Genomic DNA, 20939 nt, shown 5'->3' on the forward strand with positions numbered 1-20939 from the left:
GAGGACTGGGCTTCAGCAACCACTTGAAGCATTACCATTTTGGAGCCTAATCCACATAGATGAGATAGAGGGGTGGGGATTATTTTGAGCATCAACATTCAGCTGTCAAACATCTTTGAATGGAGGAACAGGCCCCAATACCTGCTGCTTATGGAAACCATGGCAAACCTTTTGTTTGCTTTTAATCAGAAGTATACTTGAGGGTTAGGAAATCTACTTCCTCAATTAGGTAGTACTCTTTAAATGGACTGTTGCATCTCCTTAACTGTTGCATCAACAGAGCAACCTTTAATAAAGTGAAATCAGTAAAGGCTAATCTGACAGCATTAGCATTTTACCATGCTCCCTGCATGAATTGAGAAATGTCTCTTGACAATTCTACTGATGTCAACGTGAAAGCAAGGAATAAGCCACTGAGTCTGCTTGCTTTAAATATTAGATGGTTGATTAATTACTGTAATAAAGGAATTTGCTTGGATTATTCAAATATTTGAAAATCTGTGCTGTTCTATTTAAACATAACAGCATAGGTATTGTAATTTGTAATTTCCTGAGACTAAAACACATTCTTTTTGTATTTCACTGAAGTACATCAAACAAAGTTGATAAATTCATCAGGATATGAATGGCAGTCCACTCAGGCAAACAGTTTACCCATCAAGGGAATCAGCATTCCTGACTCTTAATTGATCTATCATAATACTACATGCTGACGTATATATTGTGTTGAATATTCAGTGTGTGTGTGTAAGGATCAATTTATCACTAGTTTCTAAACGGAAAAGAGATTTTTTAAAGAACAAGCATTGGAGTCAGTCTTCTTTTAAAAGTACATAATAACTGGGCGATCGACCTATACAGTATCTAAGTGGTACAGCTTGAGCAGTGGAGAAACCCTGAAAACAAGTCCCTAAGATACGTACAATGGTTATTGCCCCAGCCTACCTTTAGCCCTGCGTCTTTTTCAGACTCATTTAGAAAAGAAGACTGCCTTCAGGGTTAGGTAGGAGCAAGTTTAAATCAGTATATATCAAACCCGCGTTTCCCTACGTCTCCCGTATGGAATGTAAAGCGACAGCTTTAGCCAGCGTCGTGTAGCAGCGGCGTCTCTCCCGCTGCCAGTCTCTCCTGTCTGCTAAAAGGGGCGAGCAGAGAACAACGGCTAGTGGCCACCTCTCCGTGACTTCACAAGGCCGGGGCCAAGCCCAGATGTCTGATTTGCACCAAAGCAACAGGAGCTGCCCTGGTTGGACGCCGCAGATCTAAGCTTGACGGACGGGTGGCAGGCAACAGAGTCCGTCCGTTGACATCTGGCGGTTTGTACGGACCAGAGATGGCAGCGGTTCCTTTGGTCGCCAGCCGGCAGGCAAGCAGGTGGCCAGCAAACGGGCGAGGGCCCCAGCCGGAGCTGCCCGAGGGAAAGGCGTCTGCTGCGCCGCCGCCGCCTCCCAAGCCCACTCCCCCCCCCGCTTGCGGAAGGGATGGCGGCGAGTCCATTGAGAAGCCCTCGCCCGCCCGCCCCGCCTTCCTGTGGCTGCCTTCCAGGCAACCAACTAATCGAAGGGCAGGGGCTGGGTTGCTTCCTCCCACCTACTTCGTGGGAAGGACGGGCGGGCGGAGAAAAAGGTAACTAGACATGAAGCGCCCGCGATGGGGCGGAGCTGTGAGTGCGACCCGCTTGCCCGACACTTTGTTTCCCTTCCCTTCCCCCCCCCCCCGCTCCCGGATCAAGACAGGGGCTCCCCTCGCAGGAAAACAAGCCCACGCCGCGGGCAGCGAGCGCCCCTGGCTCCCTCCTCCCGGCCCGGCAACGTCTTCCACCGCCGTTCTCGGGCAGCCCCCTCCCCGCTCGTTTCTCTCCTTCCCTCCCGCCGATCTGCGCCTCCTGCGGAAGATGCACGCCGCCAAGCCCGGCGGAGGCACTTCGATTCTCCCGCCTCGGCTCTGCCTGCCGATGCCCCGCGCCTCCCCCGGCGCGCCCCCCCCGCCCCGCGGCAGCCCCCGCCCCGAGTGGATGGCGGCTTACGGGAGTAGAAAAAGCGATCTGGAGGACAGCTCGTCCTTCCGCCGAGGCTGGTACTACTCACTCGTCTCCCCGAGGTTGTGGCTGTAGCTTCGAGCCCCGCTTGCTTGCAAGAAAGAGGGAAGCGCATCTTTGATCCGAGTAACAGTGGGGGCCCCGTCTGGATCACTTAAATGAACCCGAGCTTGAACACGTCCATAGAGTAGTACGGTGAGGAATTGAAACTGCCGGTTGTTGAGAAAATCCCAACCACCACCGTGCAATTCCTCAGTTCCTTATTGCACTTATCCTGCACGATTAACCATCCAATCTCCACGCCGGCCACACGGCTCTGCAGCGACACCTAGAGGACGAGCGAAACGACTTCGCCGAGCAAAGAGCAGAGAGAATGCGAGGACGTACAGCGCGAGAGGTATCGGCAACAGACCGGCCCGAGCCCTGGCTCCCGACCTTGGGTGAAGCAGATGTTTGTGGACTGCAACTCCCAGAAATCCCAGCCAGCACAGCTGGTGGTGAAGGCTTCTGGGAACTGCAGTCCAAGAACACCTGAGGTACCCAAGGTTGGGAACCACTGCACTGGAGAAAGGCAAATAAAATTAGGGATGAACTTATGCCTTCAGGAGAGACATTTCTGAAGCAAGCACCTCTCGTCTGCAATACAAGCGTATTCTGGCTAAACCATATAAAACCTGAAACCTAGCAGGAAGTTACAACTAGAGTACGCCTGTGGAATCAACAGAACTTTTGCATAAGTTGACTCACCATATAACTACTGATTCAATGGGCCTACTCTAGTTATGGCTTATTGCTGGATTTCAGCCATTGTTTATATTTGTTATCTCTATCTATGACTGCCTTGCGGTTAATTTTAATTTACTATTGCTCACATAATGGCATGAGACCTGATTTTATTTGGAAGAAAGGCAGGAGATTCTCAGGTTAAAGTAAAATTCTTTCTGAGGGAGTAGCATATCACTCATCTTAATGTTTTAAAGAAACAGCAGTACTAAATGTGCTATTTTAAAAGAACTACAAATGTACTTTCCTGTTTTAAAGCAGGGATGGAGAACACATGGCCCTCCAGACACTGCTAGATTACAATTTCCATCCAACCTAGCCCAGGGGTACGTCCCGCATTCTGTTGTAAACATTGCTGAGACAATTGTCGGAAGCAGTGTAAATTCCAAATCCTCTAGATTCTAGAAGGTATACAACGATTTCCAAAACAGAGCCAGCAACATTTTCTAGGAACCAGATAGAAGAGAAGCCTGACAGGAAGAAAGTGGGGAGGGTGTCTCTTGTTAGCATGTTCTTGTTTTGTCTCTTTCCCTCCTCTGCTGCCTTCATTTCAAGCAGTGCTTAACTGAGAAGTACTGACCCTCCTAGTTAGGTGGGAATTACAGCCTCCAGAACGAGAGCCCTTGCTTGAGAGAATTGCTACTGGTTGTGATGACTCAGTACTGCCTTAATATTGCCTGTTAATGTTGTGCGATGGCTCCTTATTCATTGTTCTCAGTTTTAAAGATTGTCTTTTAATGATGTTAACCACCATTGTAACTTTAAATACTGTCTTTCATTGTCTGTAAGCTGCCTTGGGTCCTTTTCAAGGAGAAAGTTGGGTTAAAAATATTTTAAATAAATAAATACATAACTAAAATTTTACATATGCTCATAGCTACTCTTGTTCTTCCAGAAACCTACCTTCAAGAACTGAACCATACAATTCCAACTAGTATAGGGACCTGTGCTCTGATAAGTCCTTACTCAGTTTTACTCCTGATTTCAAGAAACACAACTGGGTAAAAAACACATAACACCCCCATTGCAACAGTTCCTGTGGCTACTAGAACATTTCTGAGCCCAGTTCAAAGAACTGGTTATGAACTACAGTGATGCCTTGACTTATGACCATAATCCATTCCAGAAGATGGACGTAATTTGAAATGGTCATAAGTCAAAGCACCATTTCCCATAGAAATGCACTGAAATGCAAATAATCCGTTCTGGCCGAAGAAAAAAAATCACCAAAAAAATCACTGCAAGACTCATTGGAAATACGATTAATTCCTTCCGGCTAAAGGGGAAAAAAGAAAAGAAAAGCAATGAAGTGTGCAAGACCCACTGGAAATGCACAGAAAACAAACAGAGCAGATCGGAAATGCACAGAGAACAAAGGGGGCAGGTCGGAAATGCAAAGAAAACAAAGGAAAAAGCAAGGGAAGCATGCACGACCCATCAGAAATGGGGGGGAAAACCCAAAAGCAGCCAAACTCCCCAAGACCCATCAGAAATGGGGGGAAGCCAACAAACAAACCAACCCCCAAGACCCATCGGAAAAGGGGAAAAAACCCAGAAAGCAACCAAACCCCAGACCCATCAGAAATGGGAGGCAGACCCAAGCCTGCACACTCTCTAACTGCTGAGGCAAAAGAGCTACAAAGAAGTAGCCTCGTCACCATCTACAGTTATAAATTTCCCACCTTTTTTCCCTGCCTTTTTCTGTTCATAAGTGAAAGCTCCAGACGCAAGCAGAAGCCAAAATTTGCAGCTGGAGCTGGTCGTAACTCGAAATGGTCATAAGCAGGGACGTTCATAAGTTGAGGCACCATTGTATAAAGCAGTGGTTCTTAACCTTTGTTACTCAGGTGTTTTTGAACTGCAACTCCCAGAAACCTCAGCCAGCAGAGCTGATGGTGAAGGCTTCTGGGAATTGCAGTCCAAAAACATCTGAGTAACAAAGGTTAAGAACCAGTGGTATACTATAAAGCTCTACAGACCTTGGAGTCAGGCTTTCTTGTTATGGTGGTTTTTAAAATGATGAAAAGTAACCAAAACAATTGATACGTCACAATTTTTTTTCTGAATTTCAATAACAACTTCGGTCATCCATATGAATAATTGTAAAAGTTGATAGGTTCTTAATCTTGTTTAGCTTTGCAAGGTTTCATAATGGATAGTGCAGCAAGGGGGAAGAGGCACTATTTTCTAGCTCAGCCGTTCTCAATGGCGGAACCTGGCACATTTGAAGGGAGCCACAGACTAGAAATAATTCTTCACACACCACCTTATAAGGCTCATTGTGTGACTTGTACAATCCTGATTTGGCCTGTCTTTCTTTCATATTGTGTTTATGATCGTGGCAGAAAAATAGGGTTGGGGATGACCTAGATCAGTGGTTCTTAACCTTTTTGAAAGAAACACCCCCTTGAGCCATTGAGGAAGTTATCATTGCCCCCCTCCCTGAGGTGATATCTTACCTACCTACCTACCTACCTACCTACCTACCTACCTACCTACCTACCTACCTACCTACCTACCTACCTACCTACCTACCTACCTACCTACCTACCTAGTCTCCCTCCCCACCCGGGTGCGAGGCAGCACTTCACGGGGCAAGGATGAGGACCCAAGAGACCCTTTCCTTCCACCCAATCCACACTCAGTGCTCCCCTAAAGGAGAAAGGCGAGGCGTGGCAGGTAGAAAGAGCTGGATCATCTGGCAGCGGCAGCAGCACCGGATCTACTGCCAGCATTGCGGCTGCTGTCGCCTTCACAGGTTTGGCTCGCTCCAGCACCCCCCTACTGCCCCCTTCTGTTCTTTCGCCCCCACACCGCCCCTTTTCATTCTACTGCCCCCCTGAAAAATGAAATTGCCCCCTGGGGGGCATTATTGCCCACGTTAAGAACCACTGATCTAGATCAGTGGTCCCCAATCTTTTTGACACCATGGACCGGTTTAGCGTGTGTGCTGGGGGGCCCTCTGTGCATGCATGTATGCGTGTGGGAGTACATTTGCATGTGGGGGCATCTGTGTGTGCTTCTGTGCATGCATGTGGGCATGTGTGCATGGGGGCATGTGTCTGTACATGCGGGGGGCAGATCTGTCCGTGGCCCAGTACCTGTCCTGCCAAGGCCACGGACTGGTACTGGGCCACGGACCAGCGGTTGGGGACCTCTAATCTAGATTATGGTTTGGAGGAAGAAGGCTTTAATCCTTTGCCTTCTCAAAAGCTGCTGTTCACCATCTCCCTGGAAACAGTGTCTTCAAGGAGCCTGGCTATTTGTTTGATACATTTGTATCCTGCTTTTCCTCCCTCAACTCACTTCCACAAAAACTGTGAGAGATGGGTCAAGATGAGAGACCCAAGATCACCCAGTTATCTTCTTGGCTGAGTGAGGTTTGTATTTAGATCTTAAGGCCTAGTCTCACCCTCTGACCACTATATTGCTTGTATCTGAATGAGACTGGGGCAGAAGCAAACGGTTAAGTAAATGTCACGAGATTTTTGTAAACACACATACAAAACCATCCATAAAAATACTAAACTATGTAGTCTCCATTCTATTTAGCCTTCAAAGGTACTTACTTAAAAAAAATTAACCAGCACAATATTTTCTTTGAGACACTAATTTGAGTCTCAATGTGTGTGTGTGTGTTGTTGTTTTTTTTAAATTGTCAGTACTGCTCTGTTGTACTGAAGTTATTCTGTACCACCCTCACTTGGAGCTGTTTTAATGAAAGTAGCAGACAGTAATTGGCTACTGCCTACAATACATAAGCCTAAGGGCACAACATTGATTTTCGGACCCAGTTATTCTGGAGTGGCAAGCCTTCCCACTTTGACACAATATAGCAGTGTGGAAAAAGTAACCAAATGGTTTAAAGGAAAAAGAATATGAGTGTAAATTGTAATTTTAAGAGTTATTTTATGGATAAAGCTCTCATGATGATTCTGCTATATATGAATAGTTATGAAACAAGTTATGGCAGTTCGTACAAAGCCTAAACCTGAGAGAGATTTATAGTTTGGTCAACTAGATATTCAGTGTTAACTATGTTTTTCTCCAAAAACTATTGGGGAAATACTGCAAAGATTAAAGTGTATTTCTTTATTTAGTACAGTACATGTATTTCAGGAGGTAAAGAGGAAAGTGCTTCATAGTCATAGGGCAAGCTGCTGTAACTCTGCTTAAACATTTTAGCTTTGTAAGATGAATGATCCCTTAGTAAATGCTTTATGGCAATGCTCCTGCTGAATAATTTTACACTAGCATAACCCAGACTGAGGACTGGAAACATTTAATTTAAAGTAATTAAAAGCTTCCTCCCCCCCCCTCCAATTCTGAGGCTCTCTAGGGCTCCCGTTTGATTTGGGAAGCCTTTGGGAGCTTTGGGACATTGGTGGTTGTAGCGTTCACCCTAAGTTTTGCTTTGTAAGTTATGCATTATTCATGTTATATGTTAATGTGGTTAAGAGGCGGGGCCAAAAGAGATGCTAAAAAGGAGAAGCCTGAGAGAGGAGAGTCAGAGTCAGAGTCTGGAATCAGAGAGAGAAAGACAGTTTGGGGGCCTGAGGAGTGATTAGTTAGAGTGTAACTTGTGATAATTAATACAGAAGGTTAATATTGATGACTTATGAATCTTGAAGAATGTGCTTATGAATTATTCCAGAAACCATCTGTAATTAATAAACTCGTTCTGTTGAAAAGTCAGTACTGGATGGGCCTTTGTCTTTTCTAAGTAAACTAAGTTGATAAAATAGATCAACTGGTGGCAGCGTATCAGAGGGTGTGCTGGGGTACCTTGTGAGCTCTGTCTTTGGGGAAACAAGCAGGGGCCACGAGGACGATTGCCACAGTGGTGGTCAGGCTTTCAAAATAAAAATGCTGAACTGCCACCCAGTATTAAGACCACTGGTGGGGATCTGATGACTTTTTTTTTACTATAAAAGGCTCTCCTCCTCCCGAACCCAGAGTCTCCCGAAAGCTTCCCCAGGTCAAAAGGAAACCCAGAGGAGCTTCAGAAAAGGGGGAGAATATGAAGATTTTAATTGCTTTAAATTAATTGCTTCCGGTGCCTGTGCAAAATTATGGCAATAGGATTTTGTCCACTGTAACAAAGTTGCTGCCAACCAGAATTCACTATCTAATTTATGGTTGCTTTGACTCTGAAACTTACTGTTACTAGTCCTTGGAACAGTGAGTATCTGTGCATGCCTTCTGAGAAGCAGGCATTTAGTAGGATTTACCCCATGAAAATATGTTTAGGATATCAGCACAAAAGTCTTTTTTGCTTGGTTGGCAGGCATAGTAACAATCCCAAATATATACGTATAGTAGATAAATAACTTCTGAAATTCACTTTACTCTGATTTCCAGTTTACTTCCAGGATACTTTCACCTTGGTGAATAACCTTCAACAGGATATAACTGGGGTGTGCTATTAGACCATCAGCAATGGTATCTTTCTGGGGCATCTGACAGAGGTGAAACAGGTTTGCATTATTTTAATTTACAATTCTTTCTAGAGGGCCCTTCCCAGAAGGAATACAGGGACCTACTGTTTCAACCCATGATTTATTTCTTACAATAAGAATTCATTCCCCGATGCAGTTTAATACATAACATGCAACTAACGATCAAGTGTACATCTGGAGATTTGGGCTACAGAGTCCCCAGGAAGCTGACAATATGAAATAGTCCTCATTCCTATCTTCTGGTCCTAGGGAGATGAAGGAAATTCTAAATGAGTATCCAAGGAAGTTAGGTCATGGCAAGTGTGAACAAAGTGACCCTTAATTCAGAATAAGATGGAAATGTTGTTTGTTGGAAATTCTGATCATCTGGGCCATTTAGGTAATCTGTCCTAGAGGGTGTTCCACCCCTATGCTTTGCTTACATCAGGATGGATTAATGGAATGATCTATGTGTTGTACAAAATGCAGAAGTTAGAATGTTGGTAGGGCAAGATAGTCAGATCATATTATACAAATCCTGTTACACTGGTTGCCAGTTTCTTTCTGGCTCAGTTTAATGAGGTGTTTTTTACTTCTAAATCGCTCAGGACCAAATTATTCGTAGACCCACCTACACTCATCTGAAATTCCCTACATCTTATGACAGGCATTATAAGTCTTTTTCTCTGGACTATTTTAGCAGGTATGTGATTGGTGTCTTCCCACAGTGCACTTAACACTGCTGTAACAGATATATTTACATTCTGGTGTAAATGTCATAGCTGCCTGTTAGATAATGCTAAGAAAAAGTAACACAATTTCCTCGCCAATGCTGTTGCTAACATGCTGAAAAGTTTTGAAACTTTTAAAAAAAGAGTTCTTAAACAGTTATTTTAAATAATTAAGAAAACCATGCAATTCACATGAAAAGAAAAACAGAAACACATAGGCTGTTTCTTTCTTTAAGATATTCCTTTGTTTTTGTATAGACTGTTCTTTTCACGTTTTCTAGCTAAATTAATATGTTCTTCACTCCGAATTCCTTTTATAATTTTTTCTGAAATTGTACAGTGGCAAAGTACAGCATTCAGGGCAGTATTGAGCACTGATCAGGATAATAGAATATCAAAATGTAAATAACAAGTAAAAATAAAATTATGCAACAACTTCACTGCAGTCTATGTGCTAAGACTCTGTTCATGTGTTTGGGAGCTTGAAAATAAAAAATCAGTAAGAGCAAATCTTGGAAAAGAGGATGTTAGAATTAATCCTTATAGTTTCTTCATGCATTTCTATGGGACATTGGTATTCTTCTCCTAAGCTGTCAAACCGAGAGTTCAGTGCATTCCAATGGGGGAGAAAAATTCACCAAAAATTAACGAAGACTCAGAACAAAGCCAAATTAAGTTTGCACAGGTTTTGCAAGGTGCATTAACAATCCCAAGCATTTAAAACCGTTTTTGAACATTGTAAGACACTTTAAAAATAGCGAAAACGGACATCGCAAAACCACTGGAATGCATTGAATAGGCTTCAATGCATTCCAGTGGGGGAAACATTGTATCGCTTAGCGATGTTTCCTATGGCGATTTTCGCTTAAGGACGGCAATCCGTTCCCATTGGAACAGATTAACCGGTTTTCAATGCATTCCTATGGGAAATGGTGTTTCGCTTAGCGATGTTTTCCTATAGCGATGTTTTTTTGGGGAACCAATTAACATCGTTAAGCGAGACACCACTGTATAGGCATCAAGAGAGCAGAAAAACGTTAGACATCCTTAACGGGACAATGGTTCATCTCCTAATAATAGTATCAAGGAAGTCTGCGACTCTTTCTAGAGTCATCTCAGCTGCCAGCATACAGTATAGCGAACTTTATCCAGATCTGACCTCCCTTCCAGCTTTAATAAAATTAAGGCTATCTTGATCTGCTGATCGAGTGCAAAAACATATGAACAAGGGTTTCCAGCACCCCCTGTTCACCCCCCTTTCAGAATAGGGAACTGCATTAATTCTGCCATATAATATAGCAGTAGGCATGACATTGCATCTGGCCAAAGAAAAGGTCCTATGTTTTGGGGGGCATTTGAGCAAGGAAAGGTAGGCAACAGGTTTACCTGTTTTAGGAGTAATATGGAAAAACAATGGTGAACACAATTTATTGGCAGCACTACAAAGGTCCTGGAATTCAATATCCAAAATTCTTCTTTTAATAATTTGGCAAGCTAGCTCTTGTCTTAGAGCTCCAAGGTAGTCACTAATATATACCAATTGATTTCAATTTTTTTTCAAGAGGACCATTGACTCAAAAGGCGGGACAGAGTCCCACAGAAGCTGGTATAATAAACTGTCCATGTTTGAATTAGAGAGGCTACTTACCTGTAATCATGGTTCTTCGAGTGGTACTCTGTGAATCCATGGGTTAAACTGAGCCTGTGCAGGCCTCTTCAGAATATTCTAGAACTTAAATAATTGACCAATAGAACGTTTCCCGGTGGTGTGCATGCCCCACCCACCCATGGTACCTTAGTTCCGAACGTCTGCTGCTGTCCTAGCTCTGCTAATTAGAAAGCTGTAGACAACCTGTGACGGACAGCGGGAAGGTTGGGCGGGACGTGTGGATTCACAGAGTACTACTCGAAGAACCATGCTTACAGATAAGCAATCTCTCTTTCTTCTTCTTGATCTCTGTGAATGCACACGAATGGGTGATTAGCAAGCTTGCTTACCGGAGGGCCGTCACGGTCAGCACAGCCCTTCCAAAACTTGCTTTCTTTTTGGCTCTGGCATCCAGCTTGTAATGTGTAACAAAGGTCGGTGTAGACCAAGCAGCTGATCGACAGATATCAGAGACTTTAATGCCTCCTCGCCAGGCAGTAGAGGTAGCCACAGTTCTAGTGGAATGCACGCTCAATACACTGGTGGGGCCTTGCCAACCAGCTCATAGGCTAAAGCAATGGCAGAAACTATCCATCTGGAAACTGTCTGAGAAGAGACCGGATTACCTTTCCGAGGACCGTCGAAGCAAACAAACAATCTTGGAGATTTGTGGAAGTTCTTCGTTCTAGAAATATAAAAGGCCAAAGCCCGACGAACATCAAGGGAAATGGAGCATGCACTCAACATCGGAAGAAGGGTTAGGAAACAATGTTGGGAGGATCAAAAGCTGACTAACATGAAAACTCAAAATCACCTTAGGGAGGAATGACACATCAGGATATAAGACAACCTTAATGGAGTGAAATTGTATATAAGGTGCATTAGCCCGGAGTGCAGCCAACTCACATGCCCTCCGTGCAGATGTAATAGCCACCAGAAACAAAGTCTCTAGAGAAAGACATTTTAGAGGAGTAGAAGCCATAGGTTCAAATGGTGAGCATGTAAGAGCCCTCTGAACACTCTGAAGAGACCATTGAGAGATTGGAGGGCGTACAGTTGGATGAATGTTATTCAAACTTTGAAGGAATCTCTTCACAGTCGGGTGTGAGAATAAGTGGGAAGCGTCTGAACCCAAAGGCTGATAAGAAACAATGGCTGAAATATAAACTTTAAGTGTAGAATGCGCCAGTCCTAGATCAAACAAATATCGGCAAGAAGAGTACCTAACAAAGCTGGAACAGCCATAAAACCTCTGGACGCAGCAAACTTGGTAAAAACAGACCACTTATAAGAATGCAGCAATTTGGCTGAAGGCTTCCTAGCCCTGTCCAGCACCTCCTTTATACTGGGAGAATCCTCCACACCATGAGATGGAGCAATTCAATGTCAGGGTGACAGACATTGCCTCCATATTCAGTTAGGAGGAATGGTTGGGAAGGAAGTCTCAGGAAATTGGACGCGATGGTCTTGAGGGTGGTAAACCATGGTTGATGAGGTCACCATGTAGCTACCAGGATGGAAACGGCTTGCAACTGGCAGATCTTGACAGCTGTCCATTGAATAAGCAGGATGGGAGGAAAAAGATAAAGGACAGCATCCCATGTCACCATGAAGGCATCGCCCAAAGAACCATTGACTCTTCCTGCTCGAGAGCAAAACGTTTTACACTTTGCGTTGATCTGAGTCACAAAGATGTTGATGGTCAGTGTGCCCCACATGCTACAGATATGGGCGAACACAGAGTCATCTAGAACCCATTAGTGCGTTTGAGTGGTCAGGCAGCTCAGGTGATCGCCTACATCATTGTGCTCTGTCGACACATGGATGGCGATCAGAAATATGTGATGATCGTAGCACCACTCCCACAGGTGAATCGCTAAGTACAGAAGCGACAAATAGTGAGTGCCTCCCTGCTTGTTTATATAATACAGAGTGGTCATGTTGTCTGTAGCCACTTGCACTCTGCGACTGACCACTAGAGGATAGAAAGCATGAAGAGCCTTGATTACTGCCAACATTTCTGGAAGATTGATATGTAGCAGCTTCTCTGAGCTGGATCACAGGGCATGGATCTTGTGAATGCCACAATGTGTGTCCCAACCTGTTGTGTTGGCGTCTGATCTCTACCATCAGTTGAAGGGGCCTGAAGGGTCAACCAATTAGAAGATGCAGCATGAAAGTCCACCACGTCAGTTGACGTGATAACTCTGGAGTCACATGTAGATGTTTGGCAGGGTTGTCTAATAACGGATTGAATTGAGACAGGTACCATGCCTGCAGGGAGCGCATCTTCAATCCAGTGTGAGGAAGAGAAGATGTGGTGGAAGCCATAAGGCCTAAAAGATGTTGAGTGTGATGAGCAGAAACCCTGGCGTATGGGCGGAACAGACGAATAGCACGACTCAATTTGTAAATCCTCTCGGAAGGGAGGAAGAACCTGGCTCTGTTGGAGTCCAGAACCACGCCAATATAGTCCATGATCTGAGATGGTTGAAGATGGGACTTTGCAAAGTCGACCTGAAGGCCTAGATCTGCCATTGTTGGTAGGGTAAAACGTATGTCCTCTTGTGCCTTGGCGTAAGAGTCAGCGACCATCAACCAGTTGTGTGTATATATATGGAAAGACCATGATATTGTTCAGACACAGGTAGGCTGCTACTGGAGCTAGACACTTTGTGAAGGTCCTTGGGGTGGTGGCAAGCCCGAATGGAAGAGCACAGAACTGGTACACTGACTCCATGAAGACGAAGTGGAGATATTTGCGATGACACTCGTGGATGGAAATATGAAAGTAAGCGTCCTGTAAGTCTATCACCACAAACCAATTGTCTGGAGAAAGAAGCGGAATGATGGACTCTAAGGTGACCATTCGGAAATGCCTTGGACGAAGGTAAGTATTGAGAAGCTTGAGATCTAAGATAGGTTGCAGTCCGCCATTCTTTTTGGGAACTGTAAAATATCGGGAATAGAAGCCATCCAGTGCTTCTTGAGAAGAAACGCATTGAATAGCATGCTTCTGGAGAAGAACAGAGACTTCTTTTTCTAGAGCAAGTGAGTAAGCCGTGATCTTGAGGCGACTGACAGGAGGAAGACCTGAGAACTCTAACAGGTAACCAAAACGTGTGATGCTGACTGTGGCGTTCGTCCTTGTGGCCCCTGCTTGTCTTTCTCTCACAAAGGCTCACGTCACATTTTCCTCTCACTGCTACTAGTGGATTACCTCAATCCACAATATAAATGATGTCTGCCTGAACACTTGTCTTGTGAACAGAAGCAGAACTTATTTTTTGAAGTGAAGCAGATTGAATAATAACAGAGGTTCTTCAGATACACATTATACATAAGCAAATCATCAACAGTTCTGTCAGTACATACTTCTTTTCTCTTGCTATATCATTACCACCTTCTCTACTTATTTTCTTAACCAGATCTATTTCTCTCAGTATCTGTTCCCTCTCTCTGACTAACCACCCTGACTCCTCCTTCTCCCGCCAAGCCTCATATAGCTGCTGACTCAGCCTCTCTAGTACTCTCATAGATTCATGCAAATCAGCTCATGAATATGAATAGCATGAGTGATGTGGCACATTCCTCCCCCCTAAGAAAAAGTTTGTTTCATGAGGGAAAACTTTACAGTTTACCCTTATGAACAACGGAACATACATGGAACATTACATACAAAACACCATAATAATATGCTTACCAATTATGTCCTAAATCATATACTGTATTTTAACATATAATATATTATACTTACCATATACTTATATATATCTTATACTAGTTTTCTCTATATTACCATGTTTCCTAGATTAAATTTATTACTTTAAGCATTCAAAACATTCATACAATTATAAATATTTGCATCACTTACATTAAGACAGATTACATTACATCTACTCACCATTATTATTTCCCATCACTATACACCTCTCAGTTCATCAGGATTCACCGAGACATTGCATTTTAATTGCATTTCATAACTGGTGCACACACAGAACATTTAACACAACATTACACTCTCTTATCCATCCATTAGTCATTTGGTCTTTGACACCAGGCATCAGCAACCATATTTTGAGTCCCTTTTATGCTGTGGATCTCAAAGTCTTGCAGGTTCAGAGTCCATCTTGCAAGTTTACTGTTAGTGTATTTCATAGTTTGTAGCCACACCAGAGGGAAAGGGTCGGTGCAAAGGATGAACTTCCTCCCCCAAACGTAAGGCTTCAGTCTTTGCAGTGTCCAAACAGTCGACAGGCATGCCCTCCGGATGGCAAACCAATGTTTCTCACCAGGTTGGAATCTCCTGCTGATCAGAGTCACTGGGCGCAGATTCCCGCTGTCATCCGCTTGGCACAGCACCACTCCAAGTTTGACGCTTGATGCATCCACATAGATTGTGAACCTCCGGTTGTAGTCTGGCATAACAAAGGCAGATGTTGAAGTCCACGCTCTATTCTGTCAACTGGCAGTCACTGGGCACTCTGAAGTTCACTGGATGTCCTCGGCTCGCCTCTTCCGGGTTAAGCCTCTTCTCTTACTGAATAGTGGTTTAATTTTCTCAGCTGTGGGAAAGTTAGGTGGTTTCTTCCACTTCTCCAGCACAGCTATGCCTGCGTTCTTCCTGGAGATCTTATTGCTTATGCCTTCCTCCTCACCAACAAATTCACCCACATGTACTTTTGTTGCAAAGTTTTCCAGATGTGGAGGACCACTATCATGGGTCACCTCCAAATTCACAGGCATGTTTCTTTTAGGTGTTCTCTCAAACACTTAGTTTATTTTAGATGCATTGAGGTTTTCCTCATCTGGTTCTATATCTTTAATATTTGGTTTGTTAGGTAGGGGTTTGCCTTGCAAGATTTTCAGTGCCTTTGCAGCTGCATGAGGAGTCTTCCCAGTACTAGTCTTTTCAGTTTTCCAGTGCTGTTGCAACTCATCTACAGGTCCTGACCATGCTAGCTGCAATTTACTCCCCTCTAAGGGTGTCAGCATCACCACTTTTTCTCAGGACAGAATGCTCTTTCCTGGGCCTCATACACGCCTTTCTCCTTTCAATGAGTACCCCCCCAAGCTTGGCTCTGTTACTTCTAAGGACTTCTCCCTATATTTTACAGGGCCAATTAGCTGCTTGAGATGTCCATCTTCAGTCCTATGAGGTGTTAATAAAACCTCTCTGTATGTCAGGTTTTTATCAGCTATAAACCTCTCCGGGTGTTCAGGGGCCAGTGGAATGGGATTCTCATTAGGTGTTCTAATACAATCATTTAAAGTAATGTCTTCCTTCTGCTGCTCAATACAGGAAGTATTATTAGGGTTTTTTCAATATGACCTCCACAGCCATTTCTGCTACCTCAGGGTTTTCCTCTAGACTGGGGCATCGTTCTGAATTTTCAGGGGTCAGTGGAATTTCTTTAATGTGTGCAAAGCATTCAATTAAGGTAGGGTCTTCCTTTTGTTCTTTGATGAAAGATAGATTCTTAGGATTTCTCAGAATAACCAGATCAGTCATCTCTCTCACTTCTCTTACATCAGGAAGATTTCCATCATTTCCCTCAGTGGCTTTAATCTGCCTTCACTGAGACTGAGTTGTCATAAAAACACTGTTCATGCTCAGCTAAATCCAGACCTATTAAACATGGGGCAGGAATTTGATCAGATATGGCCACCTTCTAAATTCCTGACCATCCTTTATATCTCATTGGTATTTTTGCCATGGGCAGAACCACTATTTCAGAACCAATCCCTTTAATAGAAATATTTTCGTGGTCTACCATATTTTCCTTAGGGACTATATCAGGGAGGCATACTGTAACTTGTGAACAAGAATCTTTGAGTGTTAGATACTTATTATTATCAACATAGATAAAATCTCCTGAGCTATGTAGAAGAAGATTCTGATTACTTTCTATCAGAAAGCACTGAACAACCCTGGCAACAGGGGGATCTTGGCTCTCTGACCATTCTGTTACTTGTGTTACTATGGCAACAGCTCCACAGCTAGCTTCAACTGCAGTACTAGCTGTTCCATTATGCTGTGCACAAAACACCTTCTTAGGGGGACTAGAATCTCCACCCCTATGCTGATTACAATCCCTAGTCTTTTGAGTCTCACACTGAGCCCAAAAATGACCTTTCTCCCCACACATATAACACCGTTTACTGGCCTTGGGTTCAAAACAAAGGGCCTTGTTAACTTTTCCCTCAGGACTATTAGGTTTCAGATCACTGTGCTCTGGAGATGAGGGTCTATCTCCAAAATGGCTTCCAGTAGCTTGAGTACTCCTGAGGTAATCTCTACTGAGTGGGTGTCCCCTTCTCCTGTCGTCTCACACTTTTCTACCAATTTTCACCTCAGAAAATTGAGGATCTCTAATTTCACTAATGGAATCAGCGTATTCAGATGCCTGTAATACATTTTTAGGATTTTTGTCCTTGACCAAATAATGCAATTCTTCTGGCAACACTGAATAAAATTGTTCTAAACCAACTAAATTTTTCATTTGGGCTAGAGAAATGACATGTTTACGTTCCATCCATTTGTCCAAACATTGAATCAATTTAGCCCCTAACTGGGCATAAGATTCTTCAGGCTTTTTGGTAAGGGAACAAAATTTTCTTCTAAGGTGCTCTGCATTTATACCAAATCTAGAATACAGTGGTGCCTCGCTTGATGAGGGTAATCCATTCCAGCAAAATCACTGTAGAGTGGAATCCTCGTCAAGCGAAATAAAAAAGCCCATTGAAATGCATTGAAAACCGGTTCAATGTGTTCCAATGGGCTAAATAATTCACTGTCCAGAGAAGATCCTCCATAGGGTGGTCATTTTCCATGCCTATGCAGAGAAAAATTCCTTTCTGAACACAGCAGGGAGCCATTTTCAGCAGCCAGTGGCCATTTTGAAAACCCGACGATCAGCTGTTTTGATTGTCGTAATGTGAGGAATCGGTTCCCGAAGCAGGGAACTGATCCTTGTAAAGCGGTTTTTGCCCATTAAAACATCGTTTTGCGATCGCAAAAGCGATCCCAAAAACTTAATTGTCAAGCGGGGTAAGCGTTAAGCAGGTGTGAGCAAGGAGTACACAGTGTGCCGTCCTCCAGGGTGTCTACCACCAGAGAAGATCACGGATGTGGAGAAGGGGTTCTAGTGGAGATTGAACAGGAAGAACAAACGGAGAGACAGGCTCTGGAGGTTTGCTTGGCAGATGACAAGGGGGCGGAGCGGGATTTGATTATCTGAGAGGAGGACTTAAATGAGGGAGAGACTGCACGGGCTTTTCAAATAACAGTTGAACCAGCTAAAGAGAGGGTAGAGAAGGCAGTTCAGGCCGAACCTGAAGGGGAACACGAAAGTCTGGCTGGACTGCTGAAGGAGTTCCCTAACCTTCACACCGAAGGAGGTCTGCTGCCTGATCCTTTGGGGAAGAATGCTGCTGAAGGCATACTTGAAGCATTAGAATGGACGGTGGTCGTCTACCCCCACAACCAGCATGGGGGACAGAGGGTGATTCGTCCCAGTCCCTCTTTAATACAACCGCGCGAGGGGGACAGGGTGAGGCATCCCTGTTGTAGGACGATCTGCGCAGTCAGGACCACCCCTTTGAGGCCGATGACAGATTGCGAGCAGTTTGGGCCAGCCCTGATGTAAGAAGTGAGTGGACAACCCCCAAGTTAAGAGTTAAAAGTTACAAAGTTCTTCCTGAGTTGAGTTTGATGGACCCGTTTGAAGCTGTGGAGCAAGAAATTTTGAATAATAAAAAAGAATCTGTTAAAGTTTCAAGCCAGCCTCATTGTTGTGCCTTTTGGGGGGCCGCCCATGGCAGGAAGTGAACCCGTTCACAGCGGGGCACCACTGTATATGATTTTTCTATATGCCTCAAAATCTCTAGCCTGCTCCAGAGGCATCTGAGAATAAATCTCAGCTAAATCTCTACTTATTTGTGATCTCAAAACTCTCATCATTTCATCATCCTTAATCTCAAGGTCCCAGCACACTCTCTCAAATGAAATGAGGAAAGATTCAGGGCAATCTCCTTTCCTATATTGGGGAAATTTCTTTAGATCGATTTTTGAGAGATTTCCTTCAGTAGAGTTATTATTGCTACTATTATTACTTTGAGCAGCAATTTCCAATCTTTTCATCTCTATTTGAAATTCCATTTGTCTTTTTTCTTGGTCAAATGCCATTTTTCTTTGTCTTAATTCCATTTCTCTGGCCTCAGCCCTCTCCTTTTCCCTAGCTCTTTCTTTCGCCATTTCAAAATCAATTTCCTTTTGCCATTTCTTTCTTCATAATCTCTAACTCCTTGAGCTGTAGCTGCTTAACTTTCTCTTCAGCTCTGGCTTTTTCCCTAATTTCTAATTCCATGGCTTTTTCTCTGAGTCTATATTCCTTTTCTAGTTTCCATTTCTCCAGATCTAGGGAGCTTTGAATAATTTCCCTTGAGGGTTCCTCAGGTATTTGAGGGTCTCCATTTCCATTCCCATTCCCATTCCCCTCAACCTCTTGAGGATCAATTTCCTCCATTACTGGCTTTTTAGTTCTTTTGGGTGGCATAAGTATGTACTTTCTTGATAAGAGGAACTGATTTCTATTGCTGAGTTAGTCAGGCCTCTTTTAAAAACACTTTTACTGCTGTTTTCTTTTTCCCAGTATTTTTCTGGGGTACTATGTAGCTCTTAATCGGCAGCTAATGATGGCTACACTTTCTCTGGCCTCACACACAAGCCACAATGTTTCTTGGTCTGAGACAACCTTCTTGCCTCTAGACACAAAACAAATTCTATTTTCAAGCCCCAGCTTTTTATTTTCCTATCACCTCAGATCCGCTCTGACCACTTCCAATTTTTATCCACCAGTGCTCCCTTATCTCTCATAGACTTGGATTTCAAGCTAGCTCACTGGGTCTTTCAAAAGCTGAGGTAAACAAAGAAGAATTTTTCCTTTAGAGTTGGTTCTCCATCTTTAATTCCCCCAGATCTGCATTCAGAAGCACTGCCACTAAGCTTTTCCACAAAAGCTCTAGCAGGTCACCCACTTCACCACAGATCCGCCGCCTGTCCGGGCACCAGCACCATGGTTGCAGCCGCCTGCTCAGATTTGGCTGCGGGTGGGGGGGAGTAGCAATCCGGCAACTTATGGCTCACATGCCGGCAGAAAGAGCTCCTCGTGCCAGCTATGGCACACGTACCATAGGTTCGCCATTGCTGGTCTATATCAAGTTCCAATGATTTGGCCATGTGTAGAATTAACTGAGAATATGATGTAAAGTCTTCGGAGGGAGATGGGGGATGGATATCAGTGACATCCAAATCCGGTGTAGGTGACTTTGAGGGGGATTCCCTAGAAGCCTCCAAAGGTGGGTGCTGCTCTGGATCCTCTATTAATACACAGAGGCAGTGACAGTGAACGAGGATGAGATCTTGATATGGAGGCTGGGGCTTGGAAATCGGTGTGGAGATCTCCATGTCAGGTGGATAAGCGGTTCTAGAAGACGCAACCAGGTGAAATGACTGAACGTGAAATGCTTTTGGATGGTATACCGAGGGTGACGGTATAAATGGAGCCCGAGAACACTTTGCAGGACATGATGATTGAGGATCCTGCTGTGGTAAATGGCACTTATTAACAGGCTTCGAGTCCATAGGGTCGAGTTTGAGATAAGCACGATGCCAACGTTGAGGCGGTGAAGGTGACAGAAGTGAACCAGATGGGGAAGCTTAGACATAGCGTACTCTCTTGAGCCTGACATAATCGTCAGTGTCATAAAAGGGATCAAGATCATCCCCATGGTACTGATATTGACTGCCACACCGATCAATTTCCACATAAAGTGGCTCCTCATAGTCAGTGAAAGCATCCCGCCGAGATGAACGTGGAAGAACTATAACCTCCTGATGCTGAGGGAGTTGTCGGCCTGGAGAAACATGCCGACGTTTTGCCAGACGCTTACGTGGAGGGGATTGCTGTCGTGACACCTCCGAGTTCGACAGCTGAATCATTGTTGCCCACCCAATTGACATAGGGCTCGAATGGGCCAAGAACAGGCTGGAGATTATATCAGCCTCAGAACGGCCATGACTCGGAGACAAGCTCAGAATCAATACCGAAGCCTGTGTCTGTGTCTGTGGTACAAAACCATGCCCTTTAGAAAGTGATTCGGGATCGTGAAGCTCCTTGGAAGATTCCTCGAGTATCGGCGAAGGCAGGGTCAATCGAACTGGAGGGAGTTCCTTCAGTTGAACAGACTTAGAAGGGTGTTTAGCCTTTTCATGTTTAACCACCTCCTTCTTTTTCTTG

At 44.1% G+C, this 20939-nt stretch overlaps 1 protein-coding gene and 1 long non-coding RNA gene across 3 annotated transcripts in view; one reads left to right on the forward strand and one right to left on the reverse strand.

Annotated features, from left to right (window-relative positions):
• AKAP19 (A-kinase anchoring protein 19) overlaps positions 1–20939 on the reverse strand; it is a 144947-nt gene that overhangs the window by 32008 nt on the left and 92000 nt on the right. The window contains exon 1 of one of the 2 annotated variants that reach the window (XM_020802869.3): positions 2088–2373. The exons of the other annotated variant lie outside the window; for it this stretch is intronic. The gene's annotated coding sequence lies outside the window, so the exon portion shown is untranslated. Of the gene's footprint in view, positions 1–2087; positions 2374–20939 lie in introns of those variants that run through there. 2 annotated transcript variants of the gene reach the window in all.
• Positions 1320–19612, forward strand: LOC144589237 (uncharacterized). The gene is made up of 2 exons (XR_013545249.1): positions 1320–1626; positions 3717–19612. It is a non-coding gene; the product is annotated as an uncharacterized LOC144589237 (long non-coding RNA).

Source organism: Pogona vitticeps, chromosome 1 (genome assembly GCF_051106095.1).
Source record: "Pogona vitticeps strain Pit_001003342236 chromosome 1, PviZW2.1, whole genome shotgun sequence".
Classification (NCBI taxonomy): domain Eukaryota; kingdom Metazoa; phylum Chordata; class Lepidosauria; order Squamata; family Agamidae; genus Pogona; species Pogona vitticeps.